We start from the raw sequence: 23676 nt of genomic DNA on the forward strand, positions 1-23676 counted from the left end.
ACTAAGCCACAGCCACCGGGGACAACACATAAGTGGACTTACATAGATTAGGGGCAACCAACACCAGACAGTTTTGCGTGCTGGTTGGTGGTATGGCCAGCTGTGCTTGTGATGTGACCATGCCAGTAAAGCATCCAATACTGCATAGATTATTATAATTTAATTTTGCATTTATATGGCTTTACAAACCCTCTGGTATGTGAGCGCTGCTTATTATTACCCACGCTGTTTTATCGACCTCATAGGGATAAAAGGCTGAGTTTGGCCCTGCCAGGATTCGAACCTGCATCAGCAGGCTCTGCACAGATATCAAAGCGAACGCTCTACTCGCCGTGCTATCGAACCGGCACTTGAAATATTTGAGCAACCTCCTTTAAGCATAACTCTAACATAAGTCTAAGGCATATTGTACTTTTTTTAAAAAAATAGGCATATCAATACACAATGTGGCATAAAGGGCGTGTCCCTTGAGCAAGTCGCCAACCAATTCCTTAAATTACGACAAAATTAACAAACCAAATAAAATAAAATCTCTAATCTGAAGCTACCAATAGCAAGAGGCTTCCAGGTCCCTGTCTGTTTTTCCGGTTATTAGACTTGTATAAATTCCTCTGAGAGGTTCAGGGAGACTAATCCGTAGTGTGTCCAGGGGATGCCACCAGGTAAGTCCAAACTCTCACTAGTAAACCTGATGGTGCTGTTTGAGTTCCAGCTTGGAAGTTGGTGCTGGTATTAATGTACAGATCAGGTACAGACACACACATTAAGATAGTCCATGCATTGTTTACTGAAATAAATACACTATTCTAGTTTGTGTATACACAGTAAAATCAGAGGTAAGTAATACACATAATCAACACAGGCATTAGAGCAGTGCTCCCCCAAGTGGACAACAAAGAACACAACAATATTAAGCACAAGTTGGTGTGAAAGTGAGGAGGAATGTTTGGTAATGTGACGATTCACTAGGTGTCGTCCTTCTCCCCAGGGGGAGAAGCCCCATCTCATGAGGCTAGAGAGGCGAGGCCGCCACTTAATAGTGCCCCTGGGAATGGTTTAATGCGGGAATACCTCATGGGGAATGACTCCCCTACTGGGGATAAGGACTACCACCTGCGTGATAGACGGCACAACACCTGAACCCAAACCTGCACGAAACCTCTTGCACCCGTTCATACATCCCCCTCTGACGCAACCATGCGGTCTTGCAACATGTCATTTTCATCAACTGAGACAGACGACTGTCTGAAGAGCAAAGGTTAATCCCAATGCAAGTACTGAGAAGAGGTGGCCCCAAGGAGCCATGAACAGTGACTCATGGAACGCGCAAAAATGTTCTAGTGTTCCGCAGGGGACTAGTCACCAAAAACACTGTAAAAAGCGACAAGAGACTGGGAGAATCCTCATGGATGCAGGGCAGCCAAGAAGGAAAGCAGCACGAGACAGTCCAGCCCGAGAAAACCAGAGGCGTTGCAGAGAACGCTCTGGGGAAGCCGAAAGCAGTCATTCGCTGGAGGCGAGAAGCAGGGGCGAGTCCTTTGCCTGGTGATGTGGAGCTGGTCCGGAACACGGCTGGAGGCCTGGAGGCTGAGGAGGGGGGGGCACGACCTTGAGGGTGGATATTTTACAATCTGCACCTGTACTTTTACGAAGTACCTTGCGATGGTGCTGGATGCATCCCATCAGGTACTTCCAGAGTACACATTTAAATCGAGATACTAGATTACTGCCTCATACCAGGCAAAACCACAGTTCCATCTTAGAATAATTAGAGGGTTGATATGGTCACCTGCTTAGAATACTGTAACGTGTTAGTAAAGGCACTGCTGAGCCGGTATTTCTAGTCATTCAACCAGTTTAGCTGTAAAACATTGAGGATCAAAGATACATGTATTGGCACTCTGCAATACCAGCATAATCTAGAAATGGGAATATTTATCCCCACACCAACGTTTTTCCAGCAGACCTTTCTGTCCAGTTTACCCACAGAACATAGTTCGTTCCTCAGGTGTGTGCTATATGCAAGTCTAGAGTGTGCAGTAATTATTTATTTATTTATTTATTTATTTATTTATTTAGAGGAATTTACAATATAAACAGAATACCAAATTCATAACAACATATATAAAAATTAATGCATTGAGAAAAAGAAAAGAAAAGGCAAAAAAAAATAACCTTTAAAAAATATCATTACATTTCCCCCATATTTTATCATAAAAAGACAATTTGCATTTCAGTTTATAAATCAATTTTTCAGTCCTTGAGAGTTTGTGCATTTCCTCTATCCAATCATCAAATCAAGGAGAAATCCTGCTTTTCCAGCCCCGAAGCATCAAGCGTTTGGCCACGATAGCACCCTTAAAAAGAATTTTTTATGGGACGAGCAGAGATCACACATCTCAGAGTCATCACCTAATACCATTGTCCTGAAATCTAAATTTGGATCCCCACCGGAAATTTGAATACAATGCAAGTTGGTCCTATACTGCAGAAAGGATTATACACATTGAGGGGACCTTTGGACGTAGCTCTCATCAGGAGCTCCTAACATTGAGGAAGGGACGAGATTAAATTATATTTGTCAATTTGCTAATAGCCATCAACTTGTTTCATTTAATAAAAGATATACCTGTCCTCTTGGCTATGACTTGCTTAATGGTAGCGTCCCAACTAACAAATGATGAAAATGGTTGCTCTTACACGAGAATGTTAGTCGCATACCTTGTCCAGTGGTAGGCTAAGAAAGGCTAAGATGTGTTTACCTTTCACAAGTGTTGACAATCCCATTGAGCATTGTTCTCTTGGATATAGCCTTTGTTAGAGTTTTATGAAGTATTGCTTGCTTGCTTTAAAACTGGCATTTTTTTACAATGGGATCTCTAACAAGTGTAACCTTGTAGTTCCTCTAAGCTATTACAGCCATTCTAGCCAGGGGTGGGTGGGTGAGCAAGATGGCCTCGGGCATCTCAGATATGTGGCTGGCTGTTGCGTAGCGTAGTAAATAGTAAAGCGCCACATACGCCGCAGAATTGTAGGCCCTTTTTCTGTTTTGAAAAAGCATCATAATCCTCACTGGTGTTTCCCTGCTTCTATCTATAGAACATATACAAAGCCATCCAAATACGAAGGGCGTCATCACGAGTTGGGCTGTAGCCCTTAAATGCGGGGGTAACGGTATTACTGCCACATTTAAAGGCTGGCCCTATCGCGAGTTGGGCGCTAAATCGGCTGTTTTACTGCCAGCTTTTTTTGGAGGTGAGAATCCCTGTTTTTGGCTGTATTACAGCCGGCTGTATTAGCCTGCAGTATTAGCACTGAACATTCCCCATTGGATCCAATGGACCCAATCAGGAATGGGGATTTACCGTTAAGGCCCAACCCGTGATCCGGTGGTAATACCACCGTGCTGGAAGGTGCTAGGGCTATTACAGTCGGTGGTATTACAGCTGGGAATACAGCCCAACTCGTGATGAGGCCCTTTAAAGCATTATATACTCTAAATACAGGTAAACGGCTTTAGAGTAAGGAACCTATGGAACTCCATATCCAGGTGAAACTGCATGCTGGGTGATCCCTGTAACTCCTAAAAATATTCCTGTTCAGCAGTCTGCCTGGCTTAGGCCTTGATCCGTTTCTACCAGACCCATTTGTCGTACAAGGACGCCTGGCCTTGCATTTAGCCGCACTGGGGACCTTTTGCATCTCCACATGTGGATCCGACTTGCTCACTTATCCATCACCAAAGATAGGATGGGGTGTTAGCTTGCAATCAGGATTCAGGTCTTGTCCCCAATGTATTTTGGAAGTGACTCGACTTAGCATAGTCGGGGTCCTCCTGCCTAGTAAGTCCTCTCATTCTGGAACCGATCTTAGACCATCCCACCCCTCACTAATCTTTCTATCATTCTTTTCCCACCTTGCATCACATGCCGCTACCAATCCCACATTGCAGCTGAGCACCCGTTAGAACTCCCCAGTCTGTTCATGAAAACAATCCAAATCTGAAGTTCTCATTCAGACTATTAACACTTTGAATCTGTTTCCCTTTTTACCTTTTTGGTTTCTCCAGCATGGGGTCCGGCATGGATTCACATGCTCATGAATATTCCCCGTTGTCGGGCTGGGAATAGTCAGTAAAAGAAAGTTTCACTTTCACTTACAACCTGTATTTCTCTTTTAAACCAATCACTGTCCTCTGGGTCATACTGTCCCATCCAATGACTGTCCTCTCCCTAAGCACCTTCTCTGGCAGCAATCTTCAGATTTTTACCACACGCTTCAGTGTTGGGAGTCCTCGAGTTTGCTCTGCAAGCTATTTCTACATGTTTTCGATGGAAAAAGTTTCTATTCTTGTTCGAAAAGAGCCTGTGTGCTCTTTTCTCCATCTGCCGACAGCGGTTATCCGTTGTTGAAATTTCAGTGACTCCCAAGGTCGAAGATCGTCAAAGATTCCCGAAGGCCATCGGACCTACTTCGCGCCCTCTGACCATGATGGAGGAGAAGGAAGATCCCTTAAGTCCTGCAGGAAGTGTGGGCTGTAGAATGTGTTTGTTAAGGACAAGCACCTGCAATGCATCTAAGGCCTGCATACAGACCACAAGTAAGAAGAATGCGAGATATGCCTCAGTTTCTGCAAGAAGATGACGGATAGGCACCGTCGACTGGCAGCATGGCTGAACGCCAAGGCCTCTGCCCTGTTCTCGGAGCAGGGTCATGCCTCACCCAGGACCGGCTGGTCCGAGGAGCGGTCTTTTAAGTCCATTGAGGGTGCATCATCCATGGGGGCACAAGACCAGGCCAAGAACCGCAAGTCCGGGTCCACCAGGGTCGCTGCGGAAGCATGTCCCGCATTGGACAGGGCCCAATCTACTTCACACTCTGCCTCCATTGCCAGCTGTCATTCGAGCTGCGGGAGAAGCCAGAGAAGCTGTGGACAGAGGAGATAAAGGTCGAACTGCCCAAGAAGGCCTAAACAGCACAAGGTAAATCTTCCTCGACGATAGACTTAGTGGGGGCTGCTCTCACGAAAGCTAAGGAGGCTGACCCTGGGAGGGTAGCCCCTGCAGTGCATAAGGTATCCCTGCCTCTGAGGCGCGAAACTGCTGCAATGACTTTGAAGACTGCTGGCACGCCGGAGAAGTTGACAGTCTCGGAACCCTGTTCCAGCCCCTCGGGGTGGAAAAAAATGGGTTGGGGGCAAGGAGGCCCCGGATCAGTCTCAGGCGGTGGCCCAAGCGATGGAAATTTTTGTCCATGGACGAGGACCTGGAGTCCGTATAAACGGTCTGCGAGGACATGGATGATTACGACGATGGCAACGACAGCGCGGGACCTAGTTCTCCAATCACGCCAGCTCAGCCGAGGGATGTGTCTATGGACATCCTGTCGACCCTCCACACCTTGGTGCTGAAAGTCCAGAAGAGGATGCCACAGAGCCTTGTTCCAATGGTCCCCCATCCCTCCGTTCAACCGCCTGCGAAGAAGAGGAAGCGTCATCAGATGCCCCCATTTCTGCCTCCATATCTGTGTTGGCCCCCCTCTTCCCCAGTGGACCCAGACACTGGTACGGGGGCAGATACAGAGGTCCTGCGCACCAAAGTCAGCAGCTGGAAGCAGCTCTTTGCCCAGTGGCGCTTCACCCAGAGCAAGGTGTCAGCAGAGCTTTATCAAGAGGAAGGCGGCAAGCACAGGTGGGAGCAGAGAGTTTCACCAGAGGATGGAGTCAAACAGCAGGTGCAAGTAGCACCTACCCAGAGGACGGGCACGCAGCAGGTAAGGAACGCTATCAGCCTGCAGGGAATGGGGCAGAAATGCCCACTCGACCCCTAAAACCGATGTAATGCGCCATCTCCGCAGGGCATTCCCGTCCCTCAGAACCCTTGCAGTAAGGCACCCAGAGGGCCCGATCCCTCTCTTCATAGAGCACCCCATGTGCACAGCAGCTACCCATACTCTCATTGCATCCCCGTGTGCCCAATACCCTCGCCAGGACATCCCGCGCTTCTGTGGCAGAGTGCCGAATCACTGCTATTTATGCCCCAGATATTCAGCCCTTGGTAACGCGCCACTGCATGTACAGCGGCAGCTACTTGCCAAGTACTTGCCCGCCCGTCACAGCGCAAGGATTCCGCTGTTCAGTGCGTGACTGGCGGAGCAGCAGAAAGCTGTAGTGTAGCAGTCCTTATTACAGTAAAGTAACGGTGACCGGGATGGGGCTCCCAGGCCAGCCTTTGCTATCTGATCTTCCAGGCGAATAGGCAGTGACCGACCCCACCCACACGAGCCAACAACACGACTGTGACAGCCAGAGGGGGACTGTACGTGTGCCGATCACGTAGCTTTAGGGTTTTTAAACAGCGCCTGCGACAGTACAATGTGCTTTGTCATAGCCCTGTGCATAAACGGTGTTGCTATTGCACAAGTTAACAGCGCTTGTTTTATCCATTCTTGAAGGATGAAAGGCCCAGCACCCTCTCTGCATGCATTCCCTGTGTGCCCAGGGCCCTCCTGTGTGCCCAGGGTCCTCCTGTGTGCCCAGGGTCCTCCATGTGTGCCAGACAGCACCCTCTCTGCACGCATTCCCTGTGTGCCCAGGGCCCTCCATGTAGAGAATCACTGTGTGCCCAAGGTCCTCCATGTGTGCCAGACAGCACCCTCTCCGCACGCATTCCCTGTGTGCCCAGGGTCCTCCATGTAGAGAATCCCTGTGTGCCCAGGGTCCTCCATGTGTGCCAGACAGCACCCTCTCTGCACGCATTTCCTGTGTGCCCAGGGCCCTCCATGTGTGCCAGACAGCACCCTCTCTGCACGCATTCCCTGTGTGCCCAGGGTCCTCCATGTGTGCCAGACAGCACCCTCTCCGCACGCATTCCCGGTGTGCCCAGGGTCCTCCATGTAGAGAAACCATGTGTGCCCAGGGTCCGCCATGTGTGCCAGACAGCACCCTCTCTGCACGCATTCCCTGTGTGCCCAGTGCCCTCCATGTGTTCCAGACAGCTCCCTCTCTGCACGCATTCCCTGTGTGCCCAGTGTCCTCCATGTGTGCCAGACAGCACCCTCTCTGCACGCATTCCCTGTGTGCCCAGGGCCCTCCATGTAGAGAATCATTGTGTGCCCAAGGTCCTCCATGTGTGCCAGACAGCACCCTCCGCACGCATTCCCTGTGTGCCCAGGGTCCTCCATGTGTGCCAGACAGCACCCTCTCTGCACGCATTTCCTGTGTGCCCAGGGCCCTCCATGTGTGCCAGACAGCACCCTCTCTGCACGCATTCCCTGTGTGCCCAGGGTCCTCCATGTGTGCCAGACAGCACCCTCTCCGCACGCATTCCCGGTGTGCCCAGGGTCCTCCATGTAGAGAAACCACGTGTGCCCAGGGTCCGCCATGTGTGCCAGACAGCACCCTCTCTGCACGCATTCCCTGTGTACCCAGTGCCCTCCATGTGTTCCAGACAGCTCCCTCTCTGCACGCATTCCCTGTGTGCCCAGGGTCCTCCATGTGTGCCAGACAGCACCCTCTCTGCACGCATTCCCTGTGTGCCCAGGGTCCTCCATGTAGAGAATCCCTGTGTGCCCAGGGTCCTCCATGTGGGCCAGACAACACCCTCTCCGCACACATTCCCTGTGTGCCAAGGATCCTCCCTGTATAGAATCACTCTCTGCCCAGGGTTTGCCATCTGCGCCAGACTGCACCCTTTCTGCACGCATTCCCTGTGTGCCCAGTGCCCTCCATGTGTGCCAGACAGCACCCTCTCTGCACGCATTCTCCGTGTGCCCAGTGCACTCCATGTGTGCCAGACAGCACCCTCTCTGCACGCATTCCCTGTGTGCCCAGGGTCCTCATGTGTGCCAGACAGCACCCTCTCTGCACACATTCTCTGTGTGCCCATGGCCTGCCATGTAGAGAATTCCTGTGTGTCCAGGGTCCTCCATGTGTGCCAGACAACAACCTCTCTGCACGCATTCCCTGTGTGCCCAGGGTCCTCCATGTGTTCCAGACAGCACCCTCTCTGCAAGCATTCCCTGTGTGCCCAGGGTCCTCCATCTGTGCCAGACTGCACCCTCTCCGCATGCATTCCCTGTGTGCCCAGGGTCCTCCATGTGTGCCAGACAGCACCCTCTCTGCACGCATTCCCTGTGTGCCCAGTGCCCTCCATGTGTTCCAGACAGCTCCCTCTCTGCACACATTCCCTGTGTGCCCAGTGTCCTCCATCTGTGCCAGACTACACCCTCTCTGCACGCATTCCCTGTGTGCCCAGGGTCCTCGATGTGTTCCAGACAGCACCCTCTCAGCACGCATTACCCATGTGCCCAGGGTCCTCCATCTGTGCCAGACTGCACCCTCTCTGCACGCATTCCCTGTGTGCCCGGTTTCCTCCATGTGTGCCAGACAGCACCCTCTCCGCATGCATTTCCTGTGTGCCCAGGGCCCTCCATGTAGAGAATCCCTGTGTGCCCAGGGTCCTCCATGTGTGCCAGACAGCACCCTCTCTGCAAGCATTCCCTGTGTGCCCAGGGTCCTCCATCTGTGCCAGACAGCACCCTCTCCGTACGCATTCCCTGTGTGCCCAGGGTCCTCCATGTATGCCAGACAGCACCCAATCCGCATGCATTTCCTGTGTGCCCATTGCCCTCCATGTGTGCTAGACAGCACCCTCTCTGCACGCATTCGCTGTGTGCCCAGGGTCCTCCATCTGTGCCAGACTGCACCCTCTCTGCACGCATTCCCTGTGTGCCCAGGGTCCTCCAGGTGTGCCAGACAGCACCCTCTCCGCATGCATTTCCTGTGTGCCCAGGGCCCTGCATGTGTGCCAGAGAGCACCCTCTCTGGACGCATTCCCTGTGTGCCCAGAGCCCTCCATGTATAGAATCCGTGTGTGCCCAGGGTCCTCTATGTGTGCCAGACAGCACCCTCTCTGCACGCATTCCCTGTGTGCCCAGGGTCCTCCAGGTGTGCCAGACAGCACCCTCTCCGCATGCATTTCCTGTGTGCCCAGGGCCCTCCATGTATGCCAGACTGCACCCTCTCTGCACACATTCCATGTGTGCCCAGAGCCCTCCATGCATAGAATCCCTGTGTGCCCAGGGTCCTCCATGTGTGCCAGACAGCACCCTCTCTGCACGCATTCCCTGTGTGCCCAGGGTCCTCCATGTGTGCCAGACTGCACCCTCTGCGCACGCATTCCCTGTGTGCCCAGTGCCCTCCATGTATATAATTCCTGTGTGCCCAGGGTCCTCCATGTCTGCCAGACAGCACCCACTCTGCACTCATTCCCTGTGTGCCCAGGGTCCTCCATGTGTGCCGGACAGCACCTTCTCCACACGCATTCCCTGTGTGCACAGGGTCCTCCATGTATGCCAGACAGCACCCTCTCCGCATGCATTCCCTGTGTGCCAGACAGTACCCTTTCTGCAGCATTCCCCGTGTGCCAATGGCCCAGCCTATACAGAATCCCTGTGTGCCAGGCAGTGCCCTTTCTGCACGTATTCCTCAGGTGCCCAAGGCCCTTCCTGTTTAGAATCCTTGCGTGCCATGCAGTGCTCTCTCTGCACACTTTTCCCCATGTGCCCACCCTGCGTGCCAGGCAGTGCCTTTTCTGCACACATTTCAATTTCTGGAAGCACGGTGAGTGTGTTGGTAGTATTTTGAGGTCTGCAGCCCATCCTGGCCCTTTGTTGAAAATTTGTGTTGGCCCCAAGTCATTTTCATGCCCCGGTGCTGCTCCCGCTCCCTCCCCGCAGCCTCTTCCGCACCCCATCCTCTCCCGCATCCTGACCCACCCATGCCCGCTTTGATTGGTCCTGGGGACCTGTGTTTATTAGTCTAACGCCTCATGTGTCTGCACCGGCTCCATTTGAATTTCTGCAACCACGGTGAGTGTATTGGTAGTATTTTGAGGTCTGCAGCCCATCCGGCCTTTTGTGAAAAATCTGTGTTGGCCCCAAGTCCTTTTCATGCCCCGGTGCCGCTCCCGCTCCCTCCCCGCACCATACATGCCAACATTCTGTGACCAAAAATCTGTAGGAATCTTAAAGTTTCAAAAATAGTAACTGTCAGGCTCCTGTTGACTGGCGCAGAGGCAGCACAAACACCTGCCTCCCCGTTGGGTCTTAGCACCTGGGAATGCAAATCACAGGCCACCGTGACCCGCCCGGGAAAGAGGGTTAGGGTCTATTGGTTTGGACGGGTTGAGGGTGTTCAGGTAAACCGGAAAGATGGTTAGGTGGAGGTTATGGATAAGTAAGGGGATTTAGGGAAACATGCTCCTCGGCTTCTGTGCGCTGCTCCGATGGACGTACTCCGCCCATGCATCCAATGCACCTCACTCACAGTGTGTGCCCTTCAAAAGGGGAGCCTTTGTACTGGAGCTCCAGAACCAGGACACTACGAAATGGAAGTGCTGACTAACTCAGCTGCTCCGCTACAAACCATAGTATTGCCACAGCAACAACTCCTGCATTGACTTTCGCCGCACATAATCCCAAATTGCATGCGTGATCACCAAACCCCCTTGCATTATATTCATACAGGGTACAAACAAGTAACAGCACTTAGCTCTGATTGCTGGCTGGTGCCTCAGATTCTCCTAGCTTGTTCACGTTGCTCAGCCAAAGGACACTCAAGATTTCTCTGCAAAATACCAAAACACATTGTCAGTGCGGGCGAAAACAACCCAGGTGCCTAGCACACGGATAGAGAAAAACTCATAGTTAACTTCACTCCGAGCAGCTTAATTAGTTTTTTCCCCGCATTAAGTGCGTGGACAGTTAGTCACAGTATTTGATCATGCAGGGTCTATGCGCTGGTTCCCAGACTGGCAGGGTTCGTGCGTGATGCTTCTCGTGCCTCCGCCCCTGTCTGCAGTACGGTGCCTAAAACTGTAATCCAGCCGAAAGTATAGCCGGAATCGTCGCAACCTCCCAACTGCGTTCGCGTTTCCAACAAGTAGTTTTAAATGGTACACTTATCTCTTGATTGTGCGCGGGGCCTGGAGTGTTCAGGCGGGAGCTTGTGCCCCGCGTAGGCGTGCCTGCCGGAGCTCGGTGGGAACACGTCTTCTCTCTTCTGCATCCGGAATTGCGAGCGTCTCTCCGATGGCGCGGCTCGTGCAATAGCGCGGGTTTGGCATTTCCTGACAGCAGGCTTGTGCAAGGCACAGCCTGCTGGGAAATGTAGTTCCAAGGCGGTTCTCCATCCCAGAGTCTTCTTTCTGCAAAAGGGATGGAGAACCCGCCTTGAATACTGGGTAGGGCGTTTCAGGTAGGTCCTCACCCCCTCTGAAGCCCCCACAGTGGCTGCTACCTGTCTCCTAGCCCCAATACGTGGCTCGGCCCTGACAGTAACTAGCATAATGATGATGTCCCATGAAATGATGTCAAATGAACTTTGGCCTTCAGTCACCACAGAAAATGACCTGAAGTGACATATGGCCTTGAAGAGATCACAGGGAAAGACTGCCTGGTGTGGCCTATCCAAAAGCACATATTTTCCTCTTCAAACATACCTGCTGATAATCACAAGATGGCCAGCCAGCAGGGAACTGAAACACAAAATACCCACTGAAAAGCTGTAAATCTTTCTAGTTGAACACGTGCCTGCTATGGAGGATACGGTGTGAAAAGACAACAAGTTGATAACACTTCTGTATACCCGAAGGGAAGTGATGGCCGCAAGGACTCCCACAAATGCAGCTTGTAAGGCATGCCCCAGAACAAAAGTAATAGAGAAAAATATATTGATGTGTTATACAACTGCTGATAGGCAACATACAGCAGTTGCTGGGGGTCTCCCTCAGGCTCATGGCCACTTTCAACTAAAAGGTTGAAGGGCCCTGATGCCTTTGATGCCCCTGACACATCAAATATTTCAAAAAGTTACTAATTAAACGTGCCTCACCCCAATGGAAGTAACAGCCGCAAGGGCTCCCACAAATACAGCTTGGAAGGCAAGCCCCACCTGAACAAAAGTAATGTAGAGATAAATATATTGTCAGGTTATGAGACTGCTAAATGGCAACATGGGGCAGTTGCTGGGGGGGCTCCCTTAATCGCTGCTTGGCTTTTTAACAGTTGTTCTTATGTCCCCTCAGTGCCTCCTGCCCTCCTTTCATCTTTCTCACCCATCTGCCTGTTTTTTCTCATGTCCCCTCGGTGCCTCCTGCCTTTCTCTCATCTTTCTCATCCATCTGCCTGTTTTTTCTCATGTCCCCTCAGTGCCTCCTGCCCGCCTTTCATCGTTCTCATCCATCTGCCTGTTATTTCTTCTGTTCCCTCGTTACCTCCTGCCTTTCTCTCATCTTTCTCATTCACCTGCCTGTTTCCTCTCCCCCCCACAGCCTCCTTGATCCTTTCATTTTTCCCATCACTTTGCTTAACTTCTGGATTTCTTCTCATCCCCCTCTCTTGAGGCTTCTCTTGTACAAGCACTCGCTCATTGCCTTCCTATTGACCCCCTGCTTACCTCTCTCACCCCTCCCCACTCTCCCTCTCCCCCATTTCTCCTTACCTGCCGCCCCAGATTGCGTTGCCCTGCTCTTTCAGTCAAGCTTTTCCTTCTAAGTTTCAATCTACGTCATGGAGCTAATGGGTCTGGCCAGGGCCCCGGAGGGAAGGCAGCACTGACATTATTCTACCCCTTCCCCAAAGATGACAGGAAACTGGGCTTTCAGACATGGCCCCCTACCCAAAAGCCTTGCTATTCAAGTGTCCAGGCGCCTCCATTCATGAGTTTAGTTCTGCACAAGTGTGGGGCATTCTTGCACTAACCCAAGTCCTTTTTCCAACTCTAGGTCAGGAGCCAAATCACATTATTGAGAGCCTGTTACGAGAGGCTGTTGGCTCGAAAACATCAATAGGGAAAAGCAGCCTAACGTGTGTGTGTGTGTGCGTGTGTGCGTGCGTGCGTGCGTGTGTGTGTTTTTTTTTTTTTTTTTTTTTTTTTGCGGGTGTGTGGCTTTTTTCTTTTTTCAGTGCTTCCAGAGCCTGACTGCACATGGTCATTTTCGCAGTGCTATCCTTTGATCTGCCGCCCTCATTTCTGCCTGAACACTTACAAAGTAATAATTCAAAAATGTTACCTGCAGAAATTTGTGAGAAGACGGGTTTGTAACTAGCAGCTGTATATTTGCAGCTCAGCTGAGCAGAGACCGGGACCAGCGAAGAATTTTTAGTGAGAGAAGCCAGCTCGAAGCTCACAGCACGACGATGAGGCAGAGAGAGAGCAGCCTCTGCCCAGAGAATGTCACGGGATACCAATGGCAGGCGTCTCACGCTGACAGTGAATGCCTGGACTACGGGGTGCACAGGGCAGTGTAGAGTGTCTCTTTCACGCTGGCCAGGCACGCAATGATCAATAAAAATGATGGGCCATTAACACGCCCACCAGAGGATACTGATCATGCTGTGCTGGGCCTCACATGCCAATACTTACTGCTAGCTCTATGGCCTCTGTAATAAGTTTGTTGAGCCATTCCACCATCCCATTGCTTTGTCTGGGTAACCCTGCCTCCTGAAGGCTGCATCCAGAAATGCAATCACTGGTTTCCCTTATCAATAGTGTAGAATCATTATCTCTTGCCATGGGAAATGGTCTACTACGCTTATAATGAACATCCCCCATGTTCCTCTACCGTTCTAAAATATTCATTCCTAACCTCTGCTCTGGGATGGATAGTGGGCTAAGGGGGTTTAATTGCATTTGACACTTTTTTCTGAATTTAGATCAGGCCAACTCTTTCCTCTAACTGCACTTTCGATCTAAATATCCATTGCTAATATTTCTCCGGCTCCCAGTGCTTTGTACCAGTTATCCTCGGATGTCCATCATGAGCATACTTATTATCTGATCTCTCAAAATATGTGGTATAACACGTCTTTGGGCCTCATTACACGGAAGGCGGTAAACCATGGTGCTATTAGCACCATGGTTGCCGCTGGTACCATACCGGTACCACCATGGCGGAATTGGGAATTATCACCCCATTCCGAGGTTGGCGGGGCGGTAATTCCCCATGTCGCCATGGCCCTTCCCCATTCCCATTTTTGCCCCATAGGGCATAATGGGAATGGGGAAGGCGGTAATTAAGGTGCCGCAAATTGCGGTACCGTAATTAGCACCAAGGTCCCTTTGCGGGTCCCAAATTTAACAGCTAGTCTACACCAGCCGTTAAGGTTGGGACCCGCAAAGGAACCTCGTAGTAAGGCGGTAAGGGTTAACGGTCACCGGTACCCTTACCGGTGACCGTTAACCCTTACCGCCTTCCGTGTAATGAGGCCCTATATCTCCTCAATACAAACCTCTCCACAATGCAAGTTTTACTCTTTTCACCCATCATCCCAAAATGTCTCCTTTTTCATTTATTTCTGGCCGTGCAGCCAGGCCCAAAAAGAAAAAAAAAAAAAATATATATATATATATATATATATATATATATATATATATATTTTTTTTTTTTTTAATTGGTATTTGTTGCCACTATATCGGTAGGCGGTAGGACTGCTTAAAAAGCAGTATCCTGCCGCCTAAATCAGTAGGGTTGGCAAGTATGCCACACCCTCTTCCGCATCCCATCCCCTCCCGCCTCCCGACCCGCCCATCCCCGCTCTGATTGGTCCTGAGGACCTGTGTTTGTTGGCCTCGTGTGTCTGCACCGGCTCCATTTCAATTTCTGGAAGCATGTATTGTTAGTATTTTGAGGTCTGCAGCCCATCCAGGCCTTTTGTGAAAATCTGTGTTGGCCCCAAGTCCTTTTCGTGCCGCAGGGCCCCCCCGCTCCCTCCCCACACTCTCTTCCGCATCCCATCCTCTCCTGCCTCCAGTGCCCGCCCTGCGACCCGATTGGCCCTGCAAAGAGGACATTACTGATCACTCCAGGGCAGCCTTCTGCCCGTGCAGCCCTGCGGCTAAGGGCCCTAAGGCCAAGGGCGGCTCCAACAGAGGCGGCTCCAGATCGTATCAGCAGGTATCCGCAGGAGAAGCAAGAACCCAGTAACCTGCCGTCAACCAGCACCAACCAAAAAGTGAGTGTGGCAAGGGTGGGGACTGAAGCAATTACTTCACGCCAGAAAGCCCTACCACTCTTACTTAAAAATCTTAAAAGTCTCACTGTTTTACACTGTACAGCCAGGTATTAAGGCCAAACGTTTATTTGTACTCTAATAGCATCACAATACTGAACCTTGCATGCAGACTGTGCTCCCAACATCATTGAGTGTGCCTAATAGCATCACTGTGTTAAAGTTGAATTTGCAAGGTATTCCCAACATCATTGAGTGTGCCTAATAGCGTTAAAGTGGAACTTAGAAAGTGTGCCTAATAGCATAACTGTTTTAAAGTTGAATTTAGAAAGTGTGCCTAATAGCGTCACTGTGTTAAAGTTGAATTACAAAGGGCCTCATTACACGGTAGGCGGTGAGCCATGGCGCTATTAACGCCATGGCTCATGCCGGTAAAATACCGGCACCGCCTTGGCGGAAAGGGGATTTACCGCCCCATTCCAAGGTTGGAGGGGCGGTAAATCCCCTTTCCGCCATTGCCCTTCCCCATTCCCATTTCTGCCCCATAGGGCTCTATGGGACTAGGGAAGGCGCTAATTACGGCACCGCAATTTTGCGGTGCCGTAATTAGCTCCGAGGTCCTTTAGCGGGTTGGATTTTAACGCCTGCAAGAAGCAGGCGTTAAATCCTCCAACCCGCAAAGGGACCTCGTAGTACGGCGGTAAGGGTTAACGGTCACCGTTGCCATTAACGGTGACCGTTAACCCTTACCGCCGTCCGTGTAATGAGGCCCAATGTGTGTCTAATAGTGTCAGTGTGTCAAAGTTGAATTTAGAAGGTATTCCCACCATCATTGAGTGTGCCTAACAGCGTTAAAGTTGAACTTAGAAAGGGTGCCTAATAGTGTCACTGTGTTAAAGTTGAATTTAGAAAGCGTGCCTAAAAGCGTCACTGTGTTAAAGTTTTAGGTTTGAAGTTAGAAAGTGTTCACAACAACATCGAGTGTTCCTGTATAGCATCACTGTGTTAAAGTTGAAGTTAGAAGGTATTCCCAACATAATTGAGTGTGCCCTAATAGCGTCACTGTGTTAAAGTTGAATTAGAAAGTGTGCCTAATAGCGTCACTGTGTCAAGTTGAATCACTGTATTGAATCTTGCATTGAAAATTCTTACATCTAGACTGTGTTACAATTGAACTTAGAAAGTGCACCCAAGATCATTGAGTGTGCCCAAATTGTTTCACTGTGGTGAAGTTTCTCATCCAGATAGTGTGCCCAAGTATCATTGAGTGTGTCGAACAGCCTCACCTTGTAGAATCTTACATCTAGACTATGTTACAATTGAATTTAGAAAGTTTTCCCAACAACATTGAGTGTGCCTTATTAGCGTCACTGCGTTAAAGTTGAACTTAGAAAGTGTGACAAATAAACTGCGTTAAAAGTTTGAATTTAGAAACTTTCAGAAACACATCATTGAGTGTGTCCTAACAGGGTCGCTGTATTGAATCTTGCATCTAAACTGTGTTACAATTGAACTAAGAAAGTTCACTCAAGATCATTGAGTGTGCCCAAATTGTTTCACTGTGATGAGCTCCACTCCTAGATAGTGTGCCCAAATTGTCTCACTGTGTTGAGTTTCTCATCTAGATAGTGTGCCCAAGTATCATTGAGTGTGTCGAACAGCCTCACCTTGTCGAATCTTACATCTAGACTGTGTTACAATTGAATTTAGAAAGTGCGCCCAACATTATTGAGAGTGCCCTATTAGCATCACTGTTTTGAATCTTGCATCTAGATTGTGTTAAAAGTTTCAATTTAGAAAGTGCACCCAACAACACTGGCAATGCTACGATGATGCGGATGCCACGGACGGTACGGATGCTGCGACAGATGGTACATATCTGTATCTCCTATATATGCTAACTACCTGTATCCCTATGTTATCTATATCACATGTTTACGCTAACCATCCTGTCGCTTTATATACGTATGCCGCTATGTACGCCCCTCTGTCCTGTTCTCGTACTTGGTCGCAGGCGTTTTACTGATAACCACCATTTCACACTACTACGCTTACTCTCTCCTATACACCATCACTCAACTAGAACACAGCTAAACCATGGTAAATTCGGGATAGCTGTTCTCATACTAACATGACCCCACAAACACCTCATCATCCTAATAAAACACAGCTAGCTGAGCACATTCCGGCTAGCTAAGGCGTCCCCTCAGGCCTAACCCAGCCAGAACTCAGTCTAGGTGTCCACCCTTCAGACTGAACACATCCAACTGATTTCCTCAGTACCACACCTATCGCTATGAAGCAGCTATCATGCAACAATCACACCAGCTGCACACATATCCGGTGCACCCATGCACCATACGACACTCTCTCTCTCTACTGACTTGAACTATGGTTCCCAAGGGCGTTCAACCTACCAGCGCTTTGAGGTCATACCAATGATATATAAGGCGCTATATAAATGCCTAGTAACATAGCATAACATAACAGAAGCAGAGAAAGTGAGGGACAGAAGCAGATTAGAGATGAGGGAAACATTTTAGCTAGAAGGAAGATGAGAGGTAGATGAAGAGGGTAACTCCAAGGTGAGGAAGTTGGCTTTTAGTTTGGTTTTGAAAAAAATCAATATGGACTGTTTCTTGGATGTCTGGGGGAAGAGAATTACATGCAAGTGCAGCAAGAAGAGAGAAAGAGTTGAAGCGATAGGAAGCACAGAGAGGGGGAGGTGCCACAAGGGTAGTCAAGGAGGCAGAGCAGAGATTACGAGAAGGCGTGTAGAGTTAGAGAGAGGAGGATAGATTTGGTGGGCCTTACCTTGGATGGATTTGTGAACCAGGAAAATAATTAAGTCTGGCTCTGTTTTGCACCATCAGCCATCCAGCCTGGTGACGGTACGAGGAAATAGGTGTGAAGTCAGGCAGTTTAAATAAAGTCCTGGCAGCAAAGTTAATCATCTTGTCGAGAGGACAGAAAGCATAATTTGCGGGTCCAAAGAGGATGCTCGCACAGTAGTCCAGTTTAGACAAGACAAGAGTGGTTAAGCGATGCTTGGTGGTGTTGAAAGGAAGGAGGTGCCTGATTTTCCTACTATTTAGGCCAGTTGAGGCAAACTTCTGTTGCAGTTTTGGAGATGAAATTAGAGAAGGTGTGAGAAGGGTCATAGATGACACAGAGGTTTCTAACTGCAGAAGAGTAGGTAAGATTCTCAGGCGGGAACTGGATGGGCAGTGGGAGAGATGAGAAAGAGCGTTTGGCAGGGAAAAAGAGAACCTCTGTTTTTGTAGAGTGTAACATCAGAGAGTGTGAAGCCATCCAATATTTAATGGCAGAGAGACAGTTTGAAATGTTGATAGAGAGATCAGTGTGTTTTGCTTTCATTCCTATAGCATATAAACTTGAATTCAATTCATACAATACATAAAAGTCATTGGATACCTAAAAACGCTCAGATGTCTGGACACTACATGCATATTCCTCTAAAGGCAATATACTGGTCGTAATCCTGTATTCATGCCGATTACTTAATAAAAGTGTGATGTAGAGTACCTAAGCATTCCCATGCGTCGGCGCAAGTGAGTCAAATGCTACCCCATTCTCCCTTCCCGGGAGAAGTGTTGCACTCACAGCAGCAGGTGCTAGACCTGGTGCTGACAAATACAAAATCCCTACCTAAGTGCTATGTGCCAATGGGAAAGTGCTGAGTGACACAAACAGCCAAGGTGGCACTACTCTCCTCTTGGTTCTTTCCACAATGTTCATCAAGACCAAGGGGTATGTCTCCATTTGCCTGGTTTCTCCCAAATCTCCTCAGGATGCCAAGAGAATGTCTCCCTTCTCTTCGTTGGTTTAACAATGTTCATAAAACCAAGGGGGTTGTTTCCTTTCCCCTGGCCTTCTCAAGCTTCCCAGGATGCCAAGAGAAACACGTTCTTCTCTTGGCTGGTTTACCAATGTTCATAAAACCAAGGGGTATGTCTCCCTTCCCGTGGCCTCTCTAAAAGTGCTTTTCAGGATCTTCAGTGTTTACTGTGTTCACAATCTACCTCGTCCACCACCCTGCCAGGTACTGTGACTATGATGGTGATCCTGGAGGTAATTTGTCAACGACTCTGGGTCCCAGACCATCTTCCGTTCCATTTGTTCCTCAAGAGCTGCGCATGGTTCACAATCCTTCCAGACATTCCCCCTTGTCAGGTCCCAAACTCCCCTTATTAGTTTCTTTCTTTGTCGCGGGCCCCAGACCCCTTTTTGTATTGTTGCCATTCTCTCGTTTGGATCCCAGACTCCTTTGGCATAGGCTTCTCCCTCTCTCCTGGGTCCCAGACCCTTTTTGTATTTGCCCTTTTTGGGTCCCAGATGCTTTTGGCAAAGGTTTCTCTCTTTTTTGGGGGCTTCCACAACTGTCACGGTCTCCCTACCCTCTTCTGGTTGCTTATTGGCGTCTCGCTGTTGCATATGGGCTTTGAATCCCCTCTCCAGCATCTCCTGATCCTTCCAGGGACTGGACCAGTTCTACAGTGGCTCCCTGTGGCCTCTGGGCCTTCTCCAATCTTTCCAGGGACTGAGGTGTCTCTGCAGCGGATTCCTGCTGCTAGGCTGCACAGCCCAGGAGGTTCATTAGCTCCAACCTTCGGCTCAGTACTCCACCTCCTGTCTCCCGCTCCTGCCTTTCCACAACAGACCTTCTGGCGATGTAACTGCAGGTGGGTATCTTTTTCTTCCCCTGCTGTTCCATCCTTCGTACAGGGATCGAATCCCCTGGTTCCTCGAGTGAGGGCCTCCCTGATTTTGGAATTCCGTCTTCTGTTTTAATCGTAGCTAGGCCAATAGGAATCCTCTGGCAACTAGACCATTCAGTAGAGTAAGTCCCTTGAGGAGTCCACACTCTTCCTCGTCTGAGTACTTCCTACCTGGCTGGCTGGTATGGCAAAGGTACATGGGTACACTAGGGAAGGTACTGGTGGGAGGAGGGTAGGAAGGTGTGTCAGGGTTAGCTTGGCTATGGGGATACCGTGTTCTCCCCAGGTCATCAATAATTCCATAGGGGACTCCCTTCTTCATGAGATTCACCCACTGAGTACCACCACCGGGGGTACTATTGTGTAGCAGCCTCACCTCCGTGGCCTTATGGGAAGGAGCTCCCGAAAGGGTAGAAGTGATGACATCCGTGGATTCGTCACAGGGTCTACAAGAAATTAGTAAGACAGTTGAACTGAACCCTTTCAAGCACTTTAGAGTAATGCAGAAGGAGAGACACAGGGTGAAAGTTAGACAGTAGGAATGGGTCAGCCCCTTGCTGTTTTAGGAGGGAGAGGATTGTGACCGTTTAAAAAATAGAGTAATCGCAAGCGTAGTTGAAGGGCAGGTTGAAGAGTTCAATGAGGTAAGAGGCCACAAAAGGGGCAATAGGCTTGACTAGCTACGGAGCAAGAGGGTCTGATGGGGCACACAAGGGGTTAGCCTTCATCAGTAGAGATAGGACTTCTTCAGTATAAGTGTGAAATAGAGGCAGACGATGATAGTAGATTAGGCGGAGTGCAAAATGTAGGTGGAGGGAGTGTGAGGAAGCTCAGGAGAGAGTCTCTAATTTTGGAAATGTTTGCAGTGAAGTGTTCAGCTAGGTCATTAGCTATGAGAGTTGAGTTGATAGTCATAGATTTAGGATGAGCGAGGAGTGAGTGTAGTGTGCCCTGTACCAGGTGAGAATGGCTGGAGTGAGAGTCAAAGAGGGTAAGGTAGTATTCCCACTTTGCTCTGTCAGGACTTGAGAAAGTTCAGGGCAGAGAGGTAGAGTTGCAGGCCCTCATACGAGTGGGTACGCCTCAATTTGCGCAGCAGCTGATGCTTGTTTGTGTGAGAGAGCGTATGTGTGGGGAATGCCATGATTGAGGATGCTGAGACTTAGTGGCGAAAGTAAGCAGTGGGAAGTGAGAGGAGAATGAGTCATATAGTGGGGATTGGAAGCTGGTGAAGGCAGTGTTGGTGGAAGAGGCATCAGGTGTGAAGGAGGAGAGTGGGAACTGTAGCTCAGAGAGAAAGGGGAGAATGGCAGAAGGTTTACATTTCCTTTTAGTAATAGGTGCAGCAAGTGGTGAGGAAATGTCAGAGGGTGGAGAGATGGTGGTGGAAACAATTGAGTGATAAGATATGTATGGCTTAACGGTCGTATAAGTGGCTGTGAAAGAGGTTGAGACAAATAAGAGATCCAAAGAATTAGCCCCGGTGTGGGTAGGTAGGTTATGGACAGAGTGGAGCGCATGGGCCTTAAGAAAAGACTTAACTTAAGATTTCTGAGAAGTGGTTGCAGAGGCTAGGTTAAAGTCACCTTCAAGAATGATGTGAAGTTAAGTGGAAAGAGAATCAAGGAGTTGTCCAAGGTCATCAAAAAATGGTCCAGTGGGACCAGGAGGGCTCTAGATGGAGATGATGTGAACCGAGTGAGGCAGAGCAATAGCAGAGATGGTGAATTCAAAAGGGGTAGGAGAGGACGTGGCATTGAGGATTTGTGCGGCATTGAGCTGGGATGAAAGCAGGTGTCAGACACCTCCATCTCTGAAAGTCATTCCAGGAAGGGGAATGAAGGATAGATTGGATTCATCTTTGGCCACCAGAGTGGCAGTGCCAAATGGAGAAATCATGGTATCAGTGATAGCAGGAAGGTCTAGGGAAGGAGAGCTGGAGTGAAAGTAGTCAATGATAAAGGAGGTATTGTATACAGACTGAGCATTCCAGGGTGCATTGTTTTGTTGATGCATTAATGAGGAATAGAGAAGGTGAGTCTCGTAGGAAGAGAGATGAGGTGGATAGGTGCTATGGTTAGCTCGCCATCTTTGTTTGTTGGAAGAAGTTGGAAGAGAAATGGAATAGTGTGAGGTTTGGGATGTGAGGTTTATAATAGGGATAGGAAAGGAGGAGGTTGTAGCATGATTGGAGGAAGCATAGGCAGAGGTAAGAGCAGCAGCAAGAGGAGCAGGAGTGATTGCATTATAGGGGAGTACCACAGTGTGGAGAGACAGCACAGTAAATAGGAAGCTACGGGTACACACAGGTGCAGCAGGGAGGAAGGCAAAAGCAAAGACTCATAGGCTAAAAGGCAAAGACGCTGGTCAATGGCTGGTTTTCACCCTTCACTGTACCACCCTTAACTGTGAAGCACCTGGGTGGTTGCCGCTAGGGAGTACATAAGGGACGACACATGCTCTTGTCACCCAATCACCTATCAGTATTACTCAACAATAGGGAGATGGCCAACTCCGGTAAACAGCTGTTCAGGATTTCCCTTGAAGTCCCATGAATCGTACTCATTGGGCCAGGGTTAAGCCAATTGCGTCACATAGTGACTTGATGTGGCTAAACCATGGGAGAGAATTGCCATTTGAGAAATTCAGTATATCTGCCATATCTGCCATTGCTTCTCTATATTTGACAAGTCTGGGAGATAAACAGAGGCACAGCCGATAACATAGTGGGTTTGCTTTCAAAATAATTACCCTTCATTGACAATATAACTCAAGATGGAGAATTAAGTTGGATACTGTCATGTTGACACATCAGTTCCGGTTCAGTTGGGAGACAGGAGGCAGGGAGGGATGTGACGCGGGAGGGCGGGGTAAGTTAGTTGCAGCCAGAACGAGAATAAAGGAAGACGTTCTGTGAACGGCTCCATGCGCGTGAATTATTACTGCGCAGCAAGGTGATTGCGCGATTGTTTCACCCAACTCCTGGGCCGCTTCCGATGCTCCCAGAGATTTACCTTTCCCTGTCGCTAATCTGGGCTAAACCAGAGTAGGACAGCTGCAAAAAAGTGAGCGCATCATTTTAGCACATACCTGTGGAAATCAGAGATGCACAAAGGAATGCTCTAGGATCACCCCCAGATATGCCCCAAAATTAAACATTTTGTGTTGGAGTAAAGTGCATGTGCAAAGGTATGTGTCTATGCAGTGTGTCTGCTTCAAATTAATCCCCAGCACAAAGGCCGTCCTGTCAAATGAAGAGCAAATTGGACAGAGAGGACAACTTCAACTAACACTGTATGTAAGCAGCCATTTTGATGCAATATTTGTTGGTTTAAGGGAGGGGTCTACTTAACGAATGTAAATCCAGACAGCCATAGGTTGGGGAACCACTCCTAAAACAATCGTAAATATTGCTAGCCGTTTGTCCAAAGATGGCAGATGGCATTCACATTATTTCATACAGTTTCTGTGTGATCTTTGCAGGTGCAAAAACCAAGCTGAAAACGAAATGGAATCCAGCATCTCTGCATGAAAATTCAGTGCAAGGGGAAATGAGGATGGATTTGATGTACCGAGCAGCTGGGGAGCCAGAAGCGATGTTGGGGTCCATCCAACAGAACCAAGTTCATTTCAGTGGGAGGATTTAACCAGTCAGGTAAGGAAGTTTGCTAGAAGTGCAAATTAGGCCTCAAGCAGGGAGGGGTTCCTTGAGGCAAGTCATGGGTGCAGATGAGTTAGTAACCTGAGACAGGGTGGTGAGCAGACACCGCGAGGGCAGTTCATGCAAACTGTGAGACACTCTCTGGGGTAGCAACACCTCACACTTTAGCTGACATATACACAATAGCTTAAATATACCAAAATGACCTAGAGAGAAAGACCTCAAAGGACAGCCATAGAAAGCGAAAGAACAAAAACAAAGACT

The 23676-nt window shown here is 49.2% G+C and overlaps 1 protein-coding gene across 8 annotated transcripts in view; it reads left to right on the top strand.

The window, feature by feature from the left end:
* LOC138566157 (extracellular calcium-sensing receptor-like) overlaps nt 1-23676 on the top strand; it is a 578577-nt gene that overhangs the window by 32220 nt on the left and 522681 nt on the right. For 2 of the 8 annotated variants that reach the window (XR_011301854.1, XR_011301855.1), the window contains exon 3: nt 23235-23406. The exons of the other annotated variants lie outside the window; for them this stretch is intronic. The gene's annotated coding sequence lies outside the window, so the exon portion shown is untranslated. The remainder of the gene's footprint in view (nt 1-23234; nt 23407-23676) is intronic. 8 annotated transcript variants of the gene reach the window in all.

The sequence above is a fragment of the Ambystoma mexicanum genome, chromosome 1p, assembly GCF_040938575.1.
Source record: "Ambystoma mexicanum isolate Mex_15411 chromosome 1p, UKY_AmexF1_1, whole genome shotgun sequence".
In the NCBI taxonomy this organism is placed as follows: domain Eukaryota; kingdom Metazoa; phylum Chordata; class Amphibia; order Caudata; family Ambystomatidae; genus Ambystoma; species Ambystoma mexicanum.